This window comes from Dendronephthya gigantea, unplaced genomic scaffold (genome assembly GCF_004324835.1).
Source record: "Dendronephthya gigantea isolate DGI-Jeju-01 unplaced genomic scaffold, DenGig_1.0 000100F, whole genome shotgun sequence".
NCBI lineage: Eukaryota > Metazoa > Cnidaria > Anthozoa > Malacalcyonacea > Nephtheidae > Dendronephthya > Dendronephthya gigantea.
This window is the reverse complement of record NW_021163110.1, coordinates 145701-169238: the sequence shown is the minus strand read 5'-3', so window position 1 is coordinate 169238 and position 23538 is coordinate 145701.

Here is a 23538-nt window from a genome sequence, read left to right as displayed (position 1 = left end):
ACTCAACCGTTTCCTTACTTTGTCCATACGTTTATGAGCAGCAGTCCCAGCTTTGTTCACATTTATTAGGTTCCCTATAGCTTCGAATATCTGAAATAATCTCTTCATACTTCTTGTTGGTTCATTGCAATGGCGGATACAAAGTTTTGTCTATTGTTTCCGTTTTGCGACGCTTACATGCTGTTTGTTCATTGGCAGAGCAGGGTTCGGTGTCTTCGTCACTGTCGTATTTTATTTGGTTTTTGAGCTTTTTCCTTCTTTTGTCTTTTCTTTTTTTCTGTCTCTTCCTAATTATTGGTTTCTTGACTTTCTTCACCTGGACCTCTTCATTGCTATCCGTAATCAGCACACATTTCTGAGCTACATAGTTCAAATAAATTGTCCTTATATTAAAAAGACGTGACATTTCAAACATCGTAGATAATAGGAATATGTGTAGACATTGGGCTGTATGACCAAAGATCAATAGCTTTATAAACACTGCAAATTAAAGTACAACAAGTATTGGAAATCCTACATATATATATTGAATTTGAATTTTTGAATTTATTGAATTTGCCATAAGTTACATACTATCATTGTAAGTATATGACAGGATTTTGAAGAGGACTTACGTCCCAATTGCAACAAAACCCTTAACATAAAACTCCGAAAAAAAATGTCGGAGAAGTAACAATAGTTTATATTAAATTAGAAAAAAAGAAATAAATAATAAACAAGTAAGTAGTACTATACTAAGGAGGACAATAGTCCAAGCACTTCGATGAATAAAAGCTATAAATAGCAGTCTTGAATGTTTGAATAGATTCACACTGTTTAACCTGAGATGGCAAAGTGTTCCATAGTTCGGCTGATCTTATAAAGTAAGATTTCCTATAATAATCTCGCTTATGCTTTATGATTAGATTATAATTATTTACATCATAATTACGTGTTCGATACCTAGGCTCAAACAATGTCAGAAATTTATTGATGTCAGTGGTTACCAAACCATTTCTCGATTTATAGAAAAATGTTAAGTCTGAAATTTGTCTACAGTATTCTAAGGGTAATAAGTTTAGTTTGGTCAATCTATCATTATACGTCATATTTTCAGGATAGTTCAGAATAAACTTGGTAGCTCTTCTCTGGACATTTTCAATTAATTTCGCGTATTTCTCGGTGTATGGTGACCAAAGACTACTACCATATTCCAACTTGGGTCGTACAAGAGCACAGTATATTATTTTTCTGGTTTGTATGTCTTGCAAATCCCGGAAAATCCTTTTCATTAGCCCTTTTCATTGATCATGCCTTGTCTGTTGAGAGCGAGAGGTTATGTAGTTATTGAGCTATGTGCAGAACTACATAATAGGTTGTATATACCTTGTTCGTGTTCACATTTCTCCATCATTAGCATTAAATGAGCTAGAGTGGCCGAATATTCCAAATGGTGTGTTTTCACTCCAATGACCGTATCTTGTGTTGTATTGTACATGTATCCTTATGCCCAGTTATGGATTCAAGATTATCCCATACCGCATGTCATACTTAATATTTTACCTCAGGTTATAATGCATGCAGCTATATGGGTAAAACCAGTATAATCTACCATCATTATGCTAACCTCTAACTTCTATGTTAAGCTCTAGTGCTCTCTCCTTGTAAGGAAAATCGTCTGCCCTTAGACAGAATAAATCTAAAGTAGGGCTCATCAGGGTGTAATGCCACCAACTAGGCTAATGTTAATTTAACTTTTCCATTAACAGTATTTTGGTGACATATACTTCAACTGCATTTCTTCAAATAATCCGGTTGAACTGGAAACACATGGATCTCGAGTAAGTACTCTTGTTGTGGGTGGATACTATTAATGCAAAGTGGTTGCACTGGGTGGTATATAATAATATCAAGGGCAACATAGTTGATTATCTGAAAAATTCTTTTGCATGCATTTAATATCAATTTCAGATACGATGCTGGATAACACTGTTTCTCACTTTGCAACACCACAGAAAGGGGTTATGCAAATAAAAATATCACACCTTATATGCATGCAGCAGCATATCACATCCAGGATGTTCTCAACAAATTTAAGAATTTGAAACAGTTTAGTGGACAAGGTATGACTCTTTTATTTGCACTGTACAAACATAAGATATGGCATTTTTTATTCCTTGCACTTTTATTATAGGTGTAGAAAAAAACAATGACCTTGCCAGAAGCATAGTCCTTCGTAAGTCCAACAATTTTGACAGCCCTGCTGAAGTGATACGAGCAGAGCACAGACTTAACAGTTTGTACAGCAGAGAAAGAAGGAAAAAACCATACAAAAAAAGTTGCAACTGCGTTTTGAAATGGTGGGAAGCAAGAGGCCACTAAGAGTAAAAAAAGAAGAGCATTAGTATACAAAGGATGGATGCTTCTTCTATAATTGTTGAATGCAGCAGCAGCATGCCAGAGCAACCTGCAAATGTACCACAAAGAAACAGGCAATAGGAAACAAGAAAGGCAAAGAAAACCCTGGAAACTAAGAAAAGATAGTCAATCTCTGATGTATATAGGTGTATAATATATATATGAAATAATATATACATGAAATAAATGTATATAAATATTCAATGAGTGTCCTATTTATATTATAGACAATAAGTGTGTGTCAACAATGTGGTTTGCTGGCGACCAAGATATGAAATGTCTAACTTTTACAGGGAAATTTAGCTTTGTTCCTTGACTATGATCATCAAGCAAATTGTCCCAGTTCTTTGAGAAAAAAGTCTCCTTAAAATCTTCTTTCTCTAGCAGCAACCAGAGTCCATGCCTTCGACCTTTCCCGGTAAAAAGAAAGGAAAAGACATCCTGACGGAACTCCACCGTCACACATGATCTTGTTTGTGGGCTGTTTAGTGACTGGTGAATAGCAACTCTGAGCAGACTGACTTCAACCAATGTCACATTCCTGGAAGGAGTTGGCTCATTGAAGTACTAAAAAAATTCAGGGTTGAATTTAAATAAATTTATGAATAACATACTCAAGATTTAATGAAACTTAACCTGTTGTGCATGCAAATTGATTAGTATTTTACTGACTAAGAAGGCTAATATGTTATTGGAGTAAAATTAGTGGAAGGATAACAAGATGTTTACTTTTAAATACTTGCCAAATACATTCCTCCGTTAAGTGTTCTGGTGGCTCCCACGTTGACTCAAATGAGCTGTAGCGCAGCCACTTCACCAGAAATTATTTACCCTTTTAATAAATTTAAAATCACAGGATCAAATATACATTTGTTTGCATCTTATTAAATCGGTTGAACCAATTTTATATGACATATATAGTTACCTCTTTCAAATTTCGACTGGCCAGAACTCTTCCCACCAAATAAAGTCGGCCGCTTTCTAGCACCTTTCGCTGTCTCTTAATGGGCAGGGAGAAATCTGCCATTGAAAAATTGTTCAATGCGCAAAAAAACCCTGGACTATGCATGCTTCTCTTACTGCTGTTAGTAGCAGCCGCCATGTTGGAACTTTATCATGTCTTGGGTACTTCATGTATGGCACGTGAGAGCAACAAAATAAGCTCCTCTCACTTGTGTCCACAATTTCTCGCCATGTTTGATGGGGAAAACCCGCAGTCCGTTATCATCATGGGTAATCAAATTTGTGTAATTTATCAAATTTTACATATCATTTGACAAATCCAAGTCGATCTAAAACAAATGGGGACAATCAACGAACAAGAATACCAGGAGAAAAAGGAAACTCTTGAAAGATTTTTAGCTGCTTTATAGCATACATGCATTAAACTTAAATATTGTTAACATTCTTTCATATATATTTATAACAAGTACGATCGTACTATTGGACCAGGAACCAGGTGAAGTATAGATTCAATCTTTCTCTCCAGGATGAAATTTCAAATATCTATGAACCTATATAGGCAATCTTGCGAACGGTTATGTTAAAATTGTCGTTTTTCTACATTTTCTCATCTGCAAAGACACTTAAAATGCCGTGTTGCACATCTATGTCCTAATCTATGCCGCTGTAGCTGGCAAGAAGCTAGCGTTGCGTGCACCGTGCATGCCACTGTCATTATAGTCGTTTTTTATGTATGCTGGGCAAAGCCTAAACAAATAAATAAAAAATAAGTAATGCCCTAGAGAGAAACGCATTTAACACAATGGTCCTATAGTCATGAATATATATTGTGTACAAAACAAAGAAAATACACGACCTTCTGGCTTGAACTCATAGTATATGAATATTAATAATATTAAAATTTGCCTCTCGCCACAATCTGACATGGCTTGCAAATCTTCTGAAGAATATAAGCACAAACAATTTAACTAATAAGTCGATAGAGAATAACCTTTAACATAGTTGTGTGAAGTTTTATCACGATCTGGTGCAAAATGACAGAACCTTAGCCATTTGAACTTAGCCATTTGAACTTGCTTCAGTTACTCATACTAATATTGAATGTAATCTATACGGATTACTACGCTACAATTTTGAGTTGCTTCTAAATTTCTTTAAAAAAAAAAATCAAAATTATAACTCCGTCAATCGATGGGGAATATCGCTAAGGATAGTTGTGCGAAGTATAATTGCGATCTGATGCGAATTGACGGAGCCTTAGGCTTTTTTAAAGAGCGTCACCCCCTAACAACAACAACAACAACAACAACAACAACAACAACAAGATTAGCCATGTGTGGGGACCAGTTCCTGGTCCAAAAACTAAATTCTTGTGGAACTTTTTGAACCAGTTTCTCACACATGTAACTGAGAAAAGAATGGAATGGTCATCAAATAGCATTGATGCATGTAATGCTTGCAGTCTGTGGAAGTTATTTGTCTAAATGCATCAAAGATGAGCGGGCTTGGTTCTCTTACTGATTGCAGTACCAGTTGCAAGTAATGCTTAACTTTAGTGAACATTTCTTCGACTGAATTAAGGTCAGGACTGTATGGTGGTAAAAACGAACCAAGGCACCAGAGTTGTATACCTCTGAGATCGATAACATCTTGAACCTGATGAACTGGGTGGTTATGTGTTTAAATATACCATTATCATAAACATGCACATGCAAATTAGAATGGAAATTAGAATTGGAAATGATTTGTAAAATTTGCCAATGACATTGTATGTGCTTGAAACAAATTGTTTATACAGTTTTTTCTAGAACAACACGTGCTCGTGACCTAGTCCCATTGTGATGTTTCGATTGGAATGTTGTCAAACATATGTCATATACATTAATAAGCAAGTAATTTGTTTTCTTCATATAGCAAGAAAGAAGTTAAGAAATTCGAGCTTGATTTTATTAATAAGGAGCAGTTGGAGGAAATAAACAGTGATGATAACAGTGATGATAATAAAGCCAAGAGGAGGCCTTTAGATATGCCCAGTGGTGAAAATGAGAAACCTAAGAAAAATATTAAGGTTTGAAACATGTTATTATTTGGTTTATACCGAAATTACTATATATTGATTTAACTGTGTTTTTACATAGAAAAGTGCAAATGCTAAAAAGGCTGCAGAAAGAGAAGCATATGCAAAAGTGTATAGAAAGATTGCTATTGACAGCTCTAAGTCTGAAGAAGATATTGACAAGGATGAGAGTGACAATCTCCCAGATAAAATAACAAGTGTGTCAACTAGCTCAAGCAATTTAGAGGAGGAGGTCAGAAACCTGCAAAGACAAGTTTTAATACTTAATAATAATAAGTCAAGTTGAAAATATTCTCTTAGCTAGTATGTACTCCATAATTTAAATAGCCAGCCAAACTGAAAGACATTTTTTCACTTTTATATGAATGTTGCTTGGTTGGGTGAGCATTGATCTAGTAATTTTGAGGATTCATTTAACAAATAACTGCAATATGCTTACAATGAATATCCTGTGCAAAAAATACCACCAAAGTTAGCATCTTATCCTAAAATTCAATTCTCATCATTGCCCCAACCACTTCCCCAATCTGCACGACCTTGTTCCCCATTATTAATCACTAGCAGTTTCTCAGAAGTTCCAGGTGTAGAAAAAGCTGAACCATCAGATTCACCAAAGTTAACAGTAGGTTGCAATTTGATTGTATTTGAGTACATGCAGTTAATCTCATTCTCACTTTAATGTTATATGTTTTCATTGCTTTGTAAAAAATTATCCTTGACTTTAAATTATTTATTGTTTGCCATGAACTATTATTGCTATGTAGGGATATGACATTCTTATGTTATATAACAAAACAATTTATTTTAATGAACTACTTAACACCTTAACTTGCCTTAAAAAGCTGTGTTCAACATAATTATTAAGTTTCATATTTATTTTTCTATGCATTTAGGACTATATTGACTTTCACATAATTTTTCTCGTTATTTTATTATATGGCTATTAATATATGTGCATTAATTTGCTTCACCTTGTGGTTGTTCCAGATCCACATGTATTGAACCACATGTGCACCACATGTGATACTACCACATGTGAACCACATGTGATTTAATGGTTCCAATTTCACATGTGAGTCACATGTGGTTTTCGCATGTGTTTTTTTTCTTAAGGGTCAATCAGACTCAATGCAATACATTTGAAAGCAAACCACTGAAACATGTATCGAAAATCTACTGCATTGAGAATTTGAGATTGAATTGAGAAAGAAGCGTGAGGAAAACGTTCTCATTGGGAAAGTTAGTCTAAAAATACATTGCGTCTTTTCTTCGTGCTATAGGGAACAGTACAGACCCAGAAATTCTTGCCAGGTAATCTCTCAGGTTGGTAAACTGACTTCGCCGAAGTCTGTCGCAAGTTTTTAAAATGTTTTTTAGTTCGTCGCACCAAAATTGCTTCAAAAAGTGAGAAAGTGTTTAATTTAATTGCTTCAGTAGTTAATGTAAGTTATATTTGTTTTGAATATTTAACAGTGAAATTTTCCCTCCCAAAAGCGCCTTGCATATATGATTCAAACCATCAAAACATGATTCAGCATACTATTTTTCTCTGATTTAGCTTTTCATGGATAGAAATAGAAAGAAAGCCTATAAAACGTTTGAGGAGGTGCTAGATGTAATCAATGCTGATGATAGTGATGTCGACTTAGATGGAGCAAACAATGAGTCAGATAGTGATGAGGTTTATGTGCCTGGTAATAGGGATAATTTAGACTGTGATGACTCTGAAAGTGGCAATGATAATTTATTAGAGGAGAACCACTTGCCAGAAGATTGTCCAGCAGCACACAGGGAAAGACCAAAACCAAGTATATGTCACGAAAAAAGGCTTTTGATGCTCCCAATGATCAGTTTCGAGGTAAAATAGTGTACAGAGGTCATGAGTAGGAACAGATTCGAGCAACTTGTTTAATGGATACATTTTGTGGACAATGAAACTTTATCAGAGGAAACCAAGAGAAGACCGCCTTTGGAAAATTCGACCATGTCTGGACACTTTCCAAGATAATTGTCTCAAGACAATCCCTGCAGAACATCAGTCCATTGATGAAATGATACCTTACAAAGGAAAATTTGGTCAAATAAGGCAGGATGTAAGGGGTAAGCCACATCTATGGGGTTTTAAAGTATGGGCTAGGTGCTCTGTGCAAGGATTACTCCATGACTTTGAGGTATATCGGGGGAAAGGTGGAAATTATGAGTCAAAAGAGCTTGGCATTGGAGGAGATGTTGTTGTAAAGCTATGTCAAACCCTTCTAAAAGATGCAGGACACAAGATATATGCCAACAATTTTTTCTCTTCTCTCGATTTGACAAGTAAGTTGTCAGATGATGGATTTCCATACACTGGAACAGTCAGAAAGAACCGTCTTGCCAATTGCAATGTCCCTAAAGAAAAATTATCTGAAGAAGAAAGGACAGGGATCACATGGCTATAGAGTTGAATCAACCAACACAGTTTGTGTTAGATGGCAGGACTCCAAAGCAGTAAAACGTTTGTCAAATTATGCTGGCATAGAGCCTGTTGACAAAGCCAATCGCTGGAACAAGATTGGCAAGGACTACGCATATATTGACTGCCCATACCGTCCAAGGTTGCGCAAGCACTGATTGAATGTGGGGCTGCAAAAAAGGTGGGCAGGCCATCACAGATTGATCCATGTGAAGATGCACGTTTTGACCAAATTGCGCACTGGCCAGTAAAGAAGATAAGCATCATCGTTGTGCTGTCTGCAAGACTGATATGTGCTGTGAGAAGTGTGATGTTCCTCTCTGCTTCAATGAGCAAAGAAATTGCCACAAACTGTATCATGTTAAGTAAAAGCTATGCTAACATATATATACAGTAGGAGGCAAACGTTTGAGTCCAGGGACTGTATTTAATTGTTTTAGCAGCATATATTAATATTCTACAGAAAACCTTACCGATAAGTGAACTAGAAGAAAGTAAAGAAGTAAACTGAAAAATACATGCTGTACAACAACTATGAGATGTTATGATTTTTCGGTTAAAATTGTCCTACAAGTGCTCCATAAGTTCTCGATCTAGAATTTGATGTGGAAAGCCATGAGAACAAGATCACCAGTTTGCTTCTAAACGATTTCTGGCACATAGAAGATGTGCATGTGTTTAGGGTGATATCTTTGTAAAAGCGTAAAGCATCTTTGTACCAGATGAAATTCCATGTCCTTGAAGAATTAGATGATACTTTTTTTAATTAGGGTGCTATTATATCTTTTATATTGCCAAACCCAGCATGACTGAAGCAGCTAAAAGTCTGCTTGAATAGGATTTAGTTTCTTTGAACCTCTCCAATGTTAGTTGCATACCATCTTTTGAAATTCTCACTTCTGCGATCGTATCAGGAAAGAATCCCTCAATACTTAGTGCAACTATTTGTCCTTGTGTACCATCACTTTGCCCTTTTTCCCACCCATCTTGGGCAGTGTAAAGGAACAAGAACTTTATTTTGTTATAATTTAGATCATTAGGGACCAAAACAGTGTGCAAGTAATATGGTTTACAGTACTGAAACACTAGCACACATGTCTTAACTCAAATACACTAACAGAATTTAATACTGGAATTGTGCAATGACTGGACTCAAACTTTTGCCCCCTACTGTATTACCATAGTTTAGCATAGTTAGCATAGCTTTTCCTTTACATGATACATTTTGTAGCAAAGTTAGCATATATATAATGCTAATGGAAAACAATGGGACATTACTTTTCCTGAGAGGGTAAGTCAGAAAAATTTGTCAAAATTTGCATACTATTTTGTACTTAATGTATTCCACCTAATGCCAGATGTTTACAGTTTAAGCAGTGTTAGTGGCTCCAAGTGGCTTACACCCAAAGGTACCCAAAAGTAGTATTTTCTGTGTCTAATATCGGAATATATATATATATATATACTTGTCAAGTGAAGAGTACTACTACTCAATGAGTTAATGGCTTCAAATTACAATTATTACAATGCCAATGTATCTTGTTATCCTCATTGATTAGCATATATCCTACTTTGTTATTTTACTTTAAATGGCAACCAATATTTATTCATTTAGGGACAAGTTTCATCAAAAAATATAAAGATGTGGTAAATCTCAGACTGTATTTTTCAGCTTGGATGCTGTTAGCCAATAATAAACAACATGTCTGTATAAAGACATCAACAAAAAATAACTGTACTCCTCAAGTGAAAACACCATATACTTTTTTTCTATTATATACAATACCGAACCATACCATCACCATGTTTTAACACTGTAAGTAGTTGAAAAGACATTAAAAACAAATTGTAGTTAATTCAAGACTGGCACTTCCTGATGTCACTGACAATAAGGTTTCCAACAAATTCTTTCTTACTTAGCCTCGTCACAAACCTCTCGAGGTATTGGCTATTCCCTACAAGACTATAATCAACAGGAATTTCAAGGCCTTTTCCTTGTCCAACATTATACCGATTCCCGATACATTCTGCTTCTACTTCCCCACCATCACTCATGAACTTGTTGAACAGCTTTGAAAGTTCTATGGAGACATGTCCAACAGTGTGCATTGCTTGGTTCTTCACAGCAACAGCATATTTGTCATGATCATTATTTTCTTCAATTTCGCGCAACATAATGTCCCCAATACAAGTAGTTATTTTGTTGAAATATGCCTGGTAGCCACAGACACTTGATTCGATATACACTTCATATTCTTCTGCCAAAAGTGTGAGATTTGCAACAAATTGTTTGCGGCGAAGAAGTAATTGGATATACATGTGCGATTCAAACACAACTTCGAAGTCATTGGTAATGACACGCCAAATTTCCAGCGTTTGTTTATCAAGGATCAATGTGTACCCTCAGTTTTATCGCCAAAGGACCTTGGAACCTATCTTTCTTGTGATCTTAAATTGGTCCCTGCACATTGAACACATCATATCTAAAGCATCAAAGAGAATTTTCTTCCTACAAGTTCTCAAACGTTGTGGACTTAGGATGAGTTCTCTCCTTCGTGTTTATACTACATTTATTCGACCTGTGCTCGAATATGCATGTCAAGTCCGGAATTTTACTACTCCCTGACTACTTAAAGGAAGGAAGAATACAGAAATGAGCCTTACGTATAATCTGTCCAGACGTATCTTACCGTTTGGCCTTACAAGCGTGTGAGTTATCGTCACTCTCCCAATGAAGAAACAAATTATGTCAATTGTATTTTAATAAACTGCTTAAAACTATATATATTAAAAATTATTATAATTTAATATCCACTAAACTTGTAACATGTCCTGTACAATTCAGCTTGTTAGATGTCTCTCAGACTTTTTTAATAAAACTCTAAACTCTACCTACCTACCCAATTAAGTTTGGGCAACCAAGCGCTATTGCCAGTTTGGGCAAGCAAGCGCTATTGCTAGAGCGTGCATAGAAAAACTTGTAGATGAACGAAAGCTTGCAAATAACGATAGACAAACTTAGTGTACCAAGCTAGGGCCGAACTCTGTGATAACTGATGTACTCATTGACATGAATGTTACAATAACTTGAATGTTTAATTCTAGCAAACAAAAATACGATTTACAAGATGCAGTTTACAAAATACGATTTACATTACAAACATAGTGCTTTACAAATGTTCATGAATTAAGTCAAATAATACACAGATAGATGGTAACTTACCAAATGTCGAAGTATGTGGTTAAATACATGTTCACAAGGTGGTATGATATCAAACATACTATAGGGGAGCAAGCAAAATCCTATACTTGCTGTACCCTTCTTGTCCTAACTGAACAGCTTTGTGTTAGTTGTGCTCAATAAAGCGAACAAATATGAATAACTATATGTATAAATATATGAGTTAATCAATTTAATTTTAACCATGTTAGCGCTCGTTATGCAAAGTGTTGAGGATGCCTCAACGCTTAGCAAGAGTTATCCTTCCAGATAATGAATTGTTTGGCTACCTTACAACAAATTAACCATTTAGCGGATATTATTGCAACAGATAATCTCTGTCGAATCATAAAACGACTGACTTAAGACGTAGCTTGAGCACATCAGTCGTTTCCTAAGAAAACAAGTCAAGGCCAAATTCGACCCTGACTTTGGTGACATCCAGAAATCGGAATCCTGAAAGTCAACGCACGAGAGAAGAGGAATACATTTGAGCCAAAGGGAATCAAGAACCCTAAAGTGCTTTGATAGGTTGATTTCTCGTTTTTGCAAAGTGCTCCATCGAAGAAAGCACTCAACATGTGAAAGACAAAAAGACTGTGTTTCTCATGCTTAAACCGAGGTCACATAAGTCAAGACAGATTTGTCTGCTGCCAGATGATTTTTAGTTGTATGTAATAATTCTTCATTACAATATATTAGGTGAAGTGTTAAAACATCAATGGAAAAACCTTCCAGATGGGATGATTAAATACTTGAAAAAAAAGAAGTGAAATGCAAAAGTCTGGTACACAGTGGCATAGCTAGCATCGATAATTGGGGGGCCCATATTCATATATTAATCATAACAGACAGTATAGACAATTCATTTGAAAATAAATTGATCCTGCATATCACAAATATATGAATATGGGCTCCCGAATTATCATACGCCACTGCTGGTGCAGGGGCATCAAAGATTCCAACCTGCAATCTATTTGGTACTTTGAGAATGCATCGCCGGTAACCAGGTATCGTAGCATAACAGAAAGTTTTTCACCTGCACTGACCGCTACCCTACGAACATTTTTGCATGATATTTTTGGGGTAACCATGCCAAGTAACTCCTTAAACTTTGCAGGCAACATCTGAAACATTCGGAAAAAGCATTCGCTGTCTAAAAGTATTGTTTCTTGTCTGTAATGGAGAATGGCCTTAAATGAACTCGATTGTACATTGATTGTAATTTAGTCACATGATGCACACACATTTCCAGCTTGCCTGCAACTCTTTTTAGTGTTGATTTTAGCAGGTAATAGTAAAAAAAATTCATTTTCCTCTTGTGTCAATTCACTTGTGCAAAAATACTAAATATTTGTATTGCCAAGTTGCACAGGCAAGCTGTCAACGGTGTGTGAGGTCTAGGAATAGCAAGGATAGTTGGGGATCAGTTGGGACTTGTGTTTAAGGAAGCTAGGATCATTGATTTGGATTTAACAAAATATTTAGAAAGTTATAACATAAGGGAGATTTCTTCAATATGAAAGCAATAAAAGGTACCCAAGGTACTGGTCTAAAGACCAAGCAGCAAAATGCCAGATATAGAACGAAAGCTATCAAGTGCATCCAGTGCGGGGGAAAATTAGCAGCAGGAAGAGGCAGTAATTGCATTAAAGAGAGTTTCAGCGTACATTAAAGCCATTTCAGTGTATATTTTAGCAAGTAATACTGAGGCTAAGGAGATCATTCTATAAGAACAAGAAAAGTTTGAGCTTGATGGACAGCAAGCTGTAGAAGAGGTGCACCAATTTGTCAAACATTTCTGAACAAGGACATACATCAGAGGAAGGAAACCCATCAAGTTTAGAAAAACAAACCAGAGGGAATGGCAGCCTAGCAACAGCAGTGAACACAGAAGACGAAGCAAGTTTGACCAGCAACCCTGCTTTCAATAAATACTACTACTGGTATACAACTCACCCTCTTAAACCTATAACTGTTCCAATCTACCATGGGGATAAAACTAAATTTGAAGACTATTGGACACTAATTATCAGCCTTGTGGGCGAAGGGAGTAAGCCTGTCAACATAAAGATGGTCAAATTACGTGAAAGTCTTTCTGCAAACGTTCTTGGTGCAATTCGTGGACTGTGGGGGTTACTGTTGCAAAGTCTAATGAAGCTAAGGAGATATTGAAAGCTAAGTTCAGTGGGCAAGGTTGGCAACATTGTCAGTTGCAAGCTTACATGGATCAGTTTGAGAATATGCCATCATTCAAGAATAGCGAGGTTCAGTCGTTTGAAAAGTTTGCAGATCTTGTGCAGATACCTGAGGTGAAGTTGAAAGCTGAAGGCAAAGCAGTGAATTGGGTGATAGTGCTTTGCATGGCTTGTTGGTAAAGAAACTATCAAAAAAAGGGGAAAATAACAGTCAGTGGCTCAATGAACAGCATAAAATGCAATCTAGAAAGCTTTCAGAGACTGATAAAAAGAAATAGCTACAAGAAATAGCTCAAGGAATTGAGGCAGAGTCAGCTTGAACGTATGACAGGGAGAAATTATTGGAGAGAGGCTATCGCTCTCAAACCTGGTTCACCAATCGTGACGACAATACTCAAGACCCACATTTGAAGCCACCTTGCATGGAATATGGGGTAATCATGGGATTTCGTACTGCAAAGAGTTTTCTGCCATGAGTGTGCAGGATCATTTGGGATTCATAAAGGAGAAGCGGTTATGTTTTTTATGCCTTGTGAGTAATCACGTCAGTAAAGATTGCATCTGGTCGAAGATATGCCCAGTGCAATGGTGCCAAAGAAGCCATCACAGCTTGTCGCATGAAACTGCACCAAATAAAGAAAGATGACGAAGTTGAGAAGAGACAGTTCCTGCTGAAGTATTGCATCTGCCACATTTGCCAATCATTTACATAGATAAGGCAATGACAAAGGTTCGCATTGTTTTCGATTGTTCCGCCAAGACTAATGGACTATCTTTAAAAAATGTCATTAATGCGGGACCAAAGTTACTTAAGGAACTCTTCGATGTGCTACTCCGAATTCGGCCTCATGCAGTGGTGCTAGCTTGCGACATAAAAGAAATGTAAATGAAGAGAGACACAGACCATATTCTCCAGTTCTGTGGTGTGATCTAGATGGGAAAGAAAAACCGGATACCTATGAGTTCACTCATGTGGTTTTCGGTAAGAATCCGGCACCGATGGCAACCTCGCAAGCCAGGCTCTTTTACCTACGCTCCACGGCCCACGCTGCGGCAAAGACCCTGGTCAAGGCTGGTCATGTGACCTCCCAAAATATGGGAGGTTTTTAATTAGCGCTTAGTTCATATCCATGGGAGGAGTGGCAAAGTCGCTATACCATTTCTGCTATTTTTAGCACTTGTCACAATCCAGATGACTTTGTACTAACGCAACTAAAAATAGCGGTTCACGCAATAAACTAAATAAATACAGCTAGTGTGGCGCAGCAAAAAACTAAAAAGAGCAATAAACCGAATTTAGATTCAAGTGCTATGTGTAGACTGTATCATCGTCGATAGAATCGGTTTTAGTATCGTCACAAGTTCAGTTAATATTCAATACAGACACTCGAAGGCCTGTGCTATCTTCTAAATTTGGGCATTGATGAGCAAATTTAGAGGTCAAATAACAATAACGACACAGGTTATTTCGCTTTGCGGTACAACAGCGCTCAATATTCAGTCCTTAGAAACACGCTGTTTTAACTAATGTGATCTATGCGCTACTTGTGTCCCACCCATCCCCACACGGGAGAAGCGTAACAAAAGAATCACGTGACCAGCCTTGACCAGGGTCTTTGCCGCAGCGTGGGCCATGGAGCGTAGGTAAAAGAGCCTGGCTTGCGAGGTTGCACCGATGGAAGTGCAGGTTATCCCACAAGAGAACATGAGGATCTGCGGATTCGACGAAAGATCTCAGCAGTGTTCGATCCGCTCGGATCTATCAGCCCTTATATTAAGGTCGCCAAAGTTATCTTGCAAGAACTTTGGGCAGGCTGTTATGAATGGAATGACAACATTGAAGACAGCATGGTTCGGGCAGTTGTGTGAAGTAGGCACAGTACAAGTGATAAGGAGTCTATGTGAGAGCACGTTAGTGGTAGAGACATAGTAACATTTGTGCACGTGTCATTAAAGGCATATGGTGGAGTTTGAATTGGAGGAAGTAGCCATGATTTCAAGGGGATTTGTGAAGAAGCAGAAAATATATCTTCTATCGTTACTGTTGTTTCAGCTTTGAATGTGCTGATAACGAACCAGATCTTGAAGTTAAACAGCAGCATTCAGGCAAAAGGCCTTAATGTTAGAAAAGTGTCGGTGGACGAGAGCTAGGAGAACGATGAGGATGAATCAAACTGTGTTTGTGATGTTAATATTGGTGTATCAGCCACAAAACGGAGTACACAGAATTGTATAATTTGTATGATTTTATTGAATTTGCAGTTGATTATGAAATTATTCGATCTACAGTACTGTGCAAAAGTTTTAGGCCCCCAGTCAAATTGTCACTTGTTAGTAAAATTCATGGTATTGCAAGACATGTGCTAGGTAGAAAGACTTGTAGTGGTCTTGCACTTGATACAGCCACAATTAGAGACCATTATTGCAGCACAATGCCCAGTCATTGACCTAACAAGCTTGTTTGTTACATCTGGATCAACAGTCTCAGGTGATGTGAAAATGGTCTCTTTGATTCCTCCAGATGTCGAGATGGTCTTCTATCTGACCTCTTCCTCACTTAATCCCAGAGATATTCAAACCGGTTTAGGTCAGAATTCCCACCAGAAGATCTACATGCCCGCTACCTTGTCTGATTTTATCTCTTGGTAGGTTGAACTGCTCACGCTTGGTAGGCTGAAAGCGATTGCCACATACATCAATGGATACAACAAAGGAGCCCATGACCTACACCCTACTCCACGTTACCTTCAAGACAAACCATCAAGAGAATCAAGGATGTAGAGAAGATCCTTGGAGAAGGTGGATTCAGTATAAAGGAATGGCATTGCTCCTCTCCTAAACTTCAAATTAAACCTCAACAAGCAAAGCGGCATCAAAGCTCTAGAAGTTTTGTGGAATTTGATGTCTGATACAATTCATTTTCAAGCCCAATTAAAGAGAACAATCCCTTATACAAAAAGATCAGTTCTGTCAAACATCTCTGGAATCTTTGATCCCCTTGGATTAGCAACAGCAGTTACAAACCTCAAGCAAGATGAGGCCAAAGACCTATTTCTACTCATTGAACTATGCTTAACTTGTCCATATGGAAATTCAGTATGTGAATCGTTCATTAGACTGGCGTAATAGGCTAAATGAATTAAATTTGACCAACTTATTGCGCATCAAAGTGACTGGTCCCAATCTTAAAGAGTTCAATGAAGAATACTGTGATCTAGCAATTATCCTTGATTTTAGTCAGCTTTGTCAGCAACGGCTGAATTTTAAATATAAACTTTGAAACCATGTAGAAATGTGTCAATCTCTGCCCAGAAAGTCATCCCACAACCCTTAAAAACAATGCAACAAAGTAATATATATATAGTGAAACAAGTCAGAGTAATATCACAAGGATCATCGTAGTCACAACTATCATAATTAACTTCAAAACAAACAATTCTTATTGGCCAAACTAAGAGTATAGCTTGCCTCCCATCACCTCCCGCCTGGATCATCATCGGAAGGGATTACACATATCTGTGTATTATATAAGTTTTAACCATTTGTGGACCATCATGGTAATTCTGACATTTAACTTGTTTGAACCACAGTTAATGGAGTGAGATGGTTAGACTTGCCGGCAAAAAAGTCAAGTGGTGACTTAACGGCACGTGCCAGATGATTATATAGTTACATATGGCTGTGATTTGAATTTTCGGTGAAAAGATCAAATTTCCTATTGTTTTGCCCAGCCAAAGTGAATATTTTTTTAAGGTGTGTAGTGCAAATATTTCGGAAGGTGAAAAGTTTCTTTTAAAAGTCGAATGATACAGGAAGAAGCTATAGCAGAAGGATTTTACGATAGTTTACCTACTGAATCGATTGATGAAACTACAGTCACAGATGAAACAGACGTGGAGGATTGTTTCAACCTTGAATTGAGTGTTGGCCATTGTTGAAACGGATGCAGATGAGATTGACAGTGAAATTTTCGATGCTGTTACTGAAATCGAAGGCAAAAAATCTTTCCCATGCGACAAATGCGATAAGGTATACAAGTCAAAAGGGAGTCTCACAAGGCACAACTACTCAAAACATGTCCTTGGCTGAATTTTCAGAGGAAAGTTCCACAGTTCAACTCGAACAAAACACAGTATTATGTGGCTTTGTAAAAGCTATTAAGACAGGTATCATTGACAAGGATCTTTATCGTACTGAAACACCTTTATGTGTTGTCTGCTGTGTCATCAACTACAGCCTTATTTAATGCTGTCCTGCCGATTTACGAAGGTTCGTGAGAAAAAAAAAGCAAGGACAAGATACTGGAGTTGTTTTAAGGCCTTATCCCTCGATTGTACGAGCTTCTGAAGTGCAATGATTATAGAATAGCTAACTTAATCATGATACAGCTGCCTGATTTTCTTATTGCCTTTTTCAACAGGACCAATTTAACACAAAATAAACTTGATCTTGCATGTACGTAAAGTGTTTCATCAAATAGTCTTGTGGATTGATATTTTAATTGCAAAATGTGAATATTAAATTTTAAAATAGTGCAACAAAATCTAATAATCTAATAGGTGTTGGCTAATTATATCAGTTGAGAAGTCCTCAACAGATAAAATGCAAATATTGATATCAAGCACTATGAAGCCTGTGAGCAACTTTTTATAAGTGTTGATCCTTTCTTGTAGAAGCTTTATTGGTATTGTTGAAGATGGATAACATGGGTCAGTCTCCAAATGAAAATAATAATTTTCTTTTTCATGATGATTTAACCAAAGAAAAAAGAAAAGAGGAATTTGAAGCAGTGTTGAAAAAAATTGTCAATGAATTTTTATCACCAGCCTCCAGTGAAAAAAGCATGTCTGAGGAATCATTTGATGTGGATGATCAAGACTGTGCTAAACTATGCAATCAACCTGCTGAAGTCAGAATTCTATAATACTCATTTCTGCTAAATGATCGAAGTCGTAAAGTAAAATCCTATATCTTGGTACAATTATAAAGTCGACTCTCTAGCTATCAAATTCGCCTATATCATAATTGTGCTACGAGTAGTTTTAAATACTACAATTATTAGCAAAATTACTTTTTAAACAGATTCACCTTTAGAAATGAATACTTTCTGTTAAAGTATGTGCTCATATATCCAATTAAACAAAAATGGACTAGTGATGATTAACGTAATAAAGACTAACTATATAGACTAACCAAAAATAAGACCCCAGTAATCGAAAATAGATTCAGATATAAATACATATATATAAATAAGTGTAAAGAAAACTATGTAACCAAAAAGGGATATTCGGACTGAACAGTCACATACCATACCATAAAAGTATATTCATTCTCTTATGAAAACTGTATTCCATTTATAGTAAAATAACTGTGTAAAGATAGATTAATCCAAATTGCTGTAACCATATAAATACGAGTGATTCTGTAACAAATACATTAGATGAAAAAGCTTCCAAACGTTGTATGTTGTGCTTCTGACTCAAGATAGAGAGATGGCAACATTACAAAACTTAACAGGTTATGGGCCCAGGAAAGGGCTAATCTTCGATGGAGACGAAAGCAAATATGAGTTATGGGAAGTGAAGTTTTTGTTCTGGCATGAGACTAGTGCTCCTTATTCCCCACACCAAAACGGGACGGTAGAGCGTGCATGGAGAAGTTTATTCAGCATGGCAAGATGCCTATTAATCAAAGCAAAATTACCCAAAATGTTGTGGACATATGCCGTATTAGCATCGGCACATATTAGGAACAGATGTTTTAATGCAAGGTTAGGAAAAACTCCATATGAAGCCCTCACTGGGAAGCAACCAAACCTGAGTAATATGCATGTTTTCGGCACTACTTGTTATGCATATGTACAGAATGCAAAGAAATTAGATGCACGCAGCTAAAAGGGTATATTCCTGGGATACGACAGAGGAAGTCCAGCGTACTTAGTGTTTTACCCGGAAACAAACAAATTAGAAAAGGTCAGATGTGTAAAATTCATGGATAAGCTTGATCAAGTTACCACTGACCAGGAGGTATTTCATAGGGAACCAATTGAAATAGATAAAGAGGAGACCACAGTGCATGAACCGGTTAAGGAAACAGTGGAAGAAAGTAACAATGAAAACCAAGCAAGGTACCCGACACGAGCTAGGAATAAGCCAAGTTATTTAAGCGAGTATGTTGTAGATGACGTAAGTTACTCTGTAGATTATTGCTACAAGATAGTAAACGTGCCTGAAATTCCAGTGAATTACCAGCAGGCGGTAAAATTGCACGAGGCTAGTAAATGGCAAAAAGCTATGCATGATGAGCTAAGTGCATTGGAAGATAATAATACATATGAATTAGTCCCAACCCCAAGCGACCGTCAGATAGTGGGAGGAAAATGGGTTTATGCAATTAAAACTGATCAAAACGGTGATAAAACTCATAAGGCATGATATGTAGCTAAAGGTTACTCTCAAGTTGCAGAGATTGATTATCACGAAACCTTCTCACCCACTGCACGCATGAGCTCAATCCGAACGTTGTTACAATGTGCTGTTCAAAATGACATGACCATTCATCAAATGGACGTTAGGACTGCATATTTAAATGCGCCAATAGATTGTGAAATTTATATCGAACAACCAGAAGGTTTTGAGAAGCGCGGCGAAAATGACAATTATGTATAGACATGAAGGTAAGTATGAGTGAGGATAGTGTAGTTCTACAGGTAGATAACCAGGGGGCTATCAACCTACCTAAGAACCCCATACACCATCAAAGGTCAAAGCATATTGACATTAAATACCACTTCATCCGCTCAGAGATACAGGTAGGTATTATAAGTCTGGTGTACGTTCCAACAGAAGACAACGTAGCTGACGTGTTTACCAAACCAACAAGCAAAGGTAAGTTAAATAGGTTCAAGACCGTCATGTTAGGAAAATAAAATTGATTTTAGTTTAAGAGAACATAAGAGCAAGTGGGAGTGTTAAAGTATGTGCTCATATATCCAATTAAACAAAAATAGACTAGTGACGATTAACGTAATAAAGACTTACCATATAGACTAACTAAAAATAAGACCCCAGTAATCGAAAATAGATTCAGATATAAATACATATATACAAATAAGTGTAGAGAAAACTATGTAACCAAAAAGGGATATTCTGACTGAACAGTCACATACCATACCATAAAAGTATATTCATTCTCTTATGAAAACTGTATTCCATTTATAGTAAAATAACTGTGTAAAGATAGATTAATCCAAATTGCTGTAACCATATAAATACAAGTGATTCTGTAACAAATACATTAGATGAAAAAGCTTCCAAACGTTGTATGTTGTGCTTCTGACTCAAGATAGAGAGATGGCAACATTACAAAACTTAACACTTTCCAAATCAAAATCATTTCAACGAACTTGACGAATAAATTCAAAGAGTTGTCATACATTTGTTGATAAATCCACATATTAAACTTACAAAATAATTGCATGCTTTAAAATAAAAAATCTATACCCATTTACCTGTTCAAAAATACTTTAAAAATGCTTCAAAATCGTAGATTTTTTACCATCCATTTGAATGAAAGTTTTTCTATCCGAAGGCATCTTTTACATTATATTTTAATCAATTTTAGGAGTCAATTTTTGGTATATTTTTAAGACCATCCAAATTAACTAATCTTAAACTCACGCATGTGCATAACTTACAAAAACGCCCAATGTCCATGACGTAATGGCGCATTCGCAATTGCATTCCTGGGCATAATTAAAATCTCTGGGCGGAATTAGTAGCCTTGCCCGGTGCTTCACACCAGCTCGGGGATTAGTAGATTAAACTGATCACTTTTTTATACACTGTTAGTGCATTGAATGATAAGATTAGCAATGTATTCATGTTGTCAGTGTTTGTTATTTAACTGTATGATGCAGTAAAATAAAAATTAAAAGATAAATAATATTTGGCGTTTTGTAACTAGCCCAAATTTCAACGCTTTCCTGGTACCCTCGTGTCTAACAGTGGACGCTAACACTCTCGTTTTCAAAGCCGGTACAAAACGTACATGTACAAAAAAGCCTACAAAAATATCAATATTTGAAATTTTTATTTTGAACCCAGAAATGACCAATGAGATAATCCTGGTGATAAGGGCTTCAACTTTCACAGGTCTGAGACGATTTTCTTAAAAAATTCTCTGCGGAGGATTTATGTGTGTGTGCTGAAGATTTTGCTTTTGTTCTAAAATAGAATGACAACAATATGATGAAAACCTTAATCATGGTATTTTCTCTTTAAACAGTTAAAGAAATGGTGCAATAATAATAATATGAAGACATTTGGAGCTTTGATATTCTCCCAGCTTGATGTTGTGGACAGCCCGACAGTTGTTGAAGGGTCTACCTTTAATAGAGGTAGATCACCCAAATTATTTCTTTCAATCTTTCTTATTAGCAGATCAGAATTTAACAGTATCGGCTCATTTTAGGGTTCATCACTATGCCCAGGGAAGACATAATGTATATTTCCCTTCTTTCCAAATAACATTGTTTTAGATTTCTCATGGATTTACAAAAGACTGATATAATTAATAGGCAATGTCAAATCGACGATCTATTAATGTCCTAAGAATCTGGGATTCCTCTTTGTCTGAGGTCACTGTTGGGCAAAATGCTTCATTTACACACGTAAAAATTGATCATGTTGATCATGAATGTTCGATGAAGACAATGTTGTTGAATTTGCCTCGATTTGGATTCTACTGTGATGTTTAAGCTTTCACTAATGCAATAGGCAATATGCATATTGGTTGGCTATTGCATATTGATCCGGTCCAGGGGCGTAAATGTGGGGGGGGGGGTGGCACACCAAAATGAAGTGAGTCGGTCTCAAAATGATGAATTGTGAAGTTGGACCGGATGACAACTGACGACGTTCACAGTTGACTGAAAATACATATATTTCCATCAACATTTATTACTTGTACACAAGTGGTGTTTATTTAACTGTTGTTTGAGCAACTGCCGACTGCAATCATTTGCTAGTGGGTGTGATATACTAATACTTCCTCATTGTTGGTTGTCATTAGCAGGCTGTTTGACAGGCTGACAGCGCCCTTCCCATTTAAATATGCTTGCACCGGTTTTTCATGCCGATGCAGCATTATAATTTGCTTCGAATGAATATTGAATATTACCGGTTCTCTATCATACGCACCAATATTTAGGATTCTCTATCATACGCACCATATTTACGAATATTATATACTTTTTCGATCTGAGCGTCCTTGATTTTGGGCCTTCTTGACAGTTGGCAATTTCGCATCTCCAAAGCATAGCTTTTATTATTTGAAAGGTTGTAAGTTCTTAGTTTTATATCTTATAATTACGGTACTTCAGTTGGGACTTGGAGAAGACGGGAAAGGGCCAAGCAATAAGGATGCATGTATGATAGATATTAAAGATAAACGTGATAACAGATTTGCGATTTCACTTTTCAGATAGGTATAATATTGTGAAATTATTTCTCACAACTTAGATTGTTTGGACAAAATAATACGGACATCAAATAACAAATTTGGTAAATTGTAGTCTGGCTTTTTGCAAATTTCAAAATATTGTACACATGCCAAGTGGGTATAAACTACTGACAGTAATAATTGTTTGCTTCTCACAATAACAACTCAAGAAGTATTTTACATTGATTGCAAACAATTCTTCACTGGATTCTTCTTCATACACCATAGTAAAGCAGACTTTAGTCGGGCTGCATTTCAATAACTTCTGTCGGGCATAGAAAAATGTTGCGTCTCTTCAAGTTGGTGTTATTATTATTAATTATTAAAACGAATATTTAAAAACAGGATATATACACTTCAGCACAAGAGTGCTGTTATCAATGCGAGTCCTGTTAACCTAGAAATTATTAAAATACTATATAATAAGTCGAAAGGTCCATGAAATCCATAGGAGAGACCATAAAAGCCAGTTCATGTAAATAAGATATAGGAAAATTACCTTCATACTTTATTTACAAAATCTTTAAATTTATCCATCTGCCAAACCTCTAAGGGGAGCTCATTATACACTTTTGCTCCCATAAAGTGAAAACTTCTACGTCCATATTCAGTCTTTATTTTACGTAAAATTGCTAAATAACCTTTATTTTTAGTTACTTTACGAATAAAATGACCACACAATGACTCACAGATATCACCATCCACTTGCCTAATAGGGGATTCTTTATAG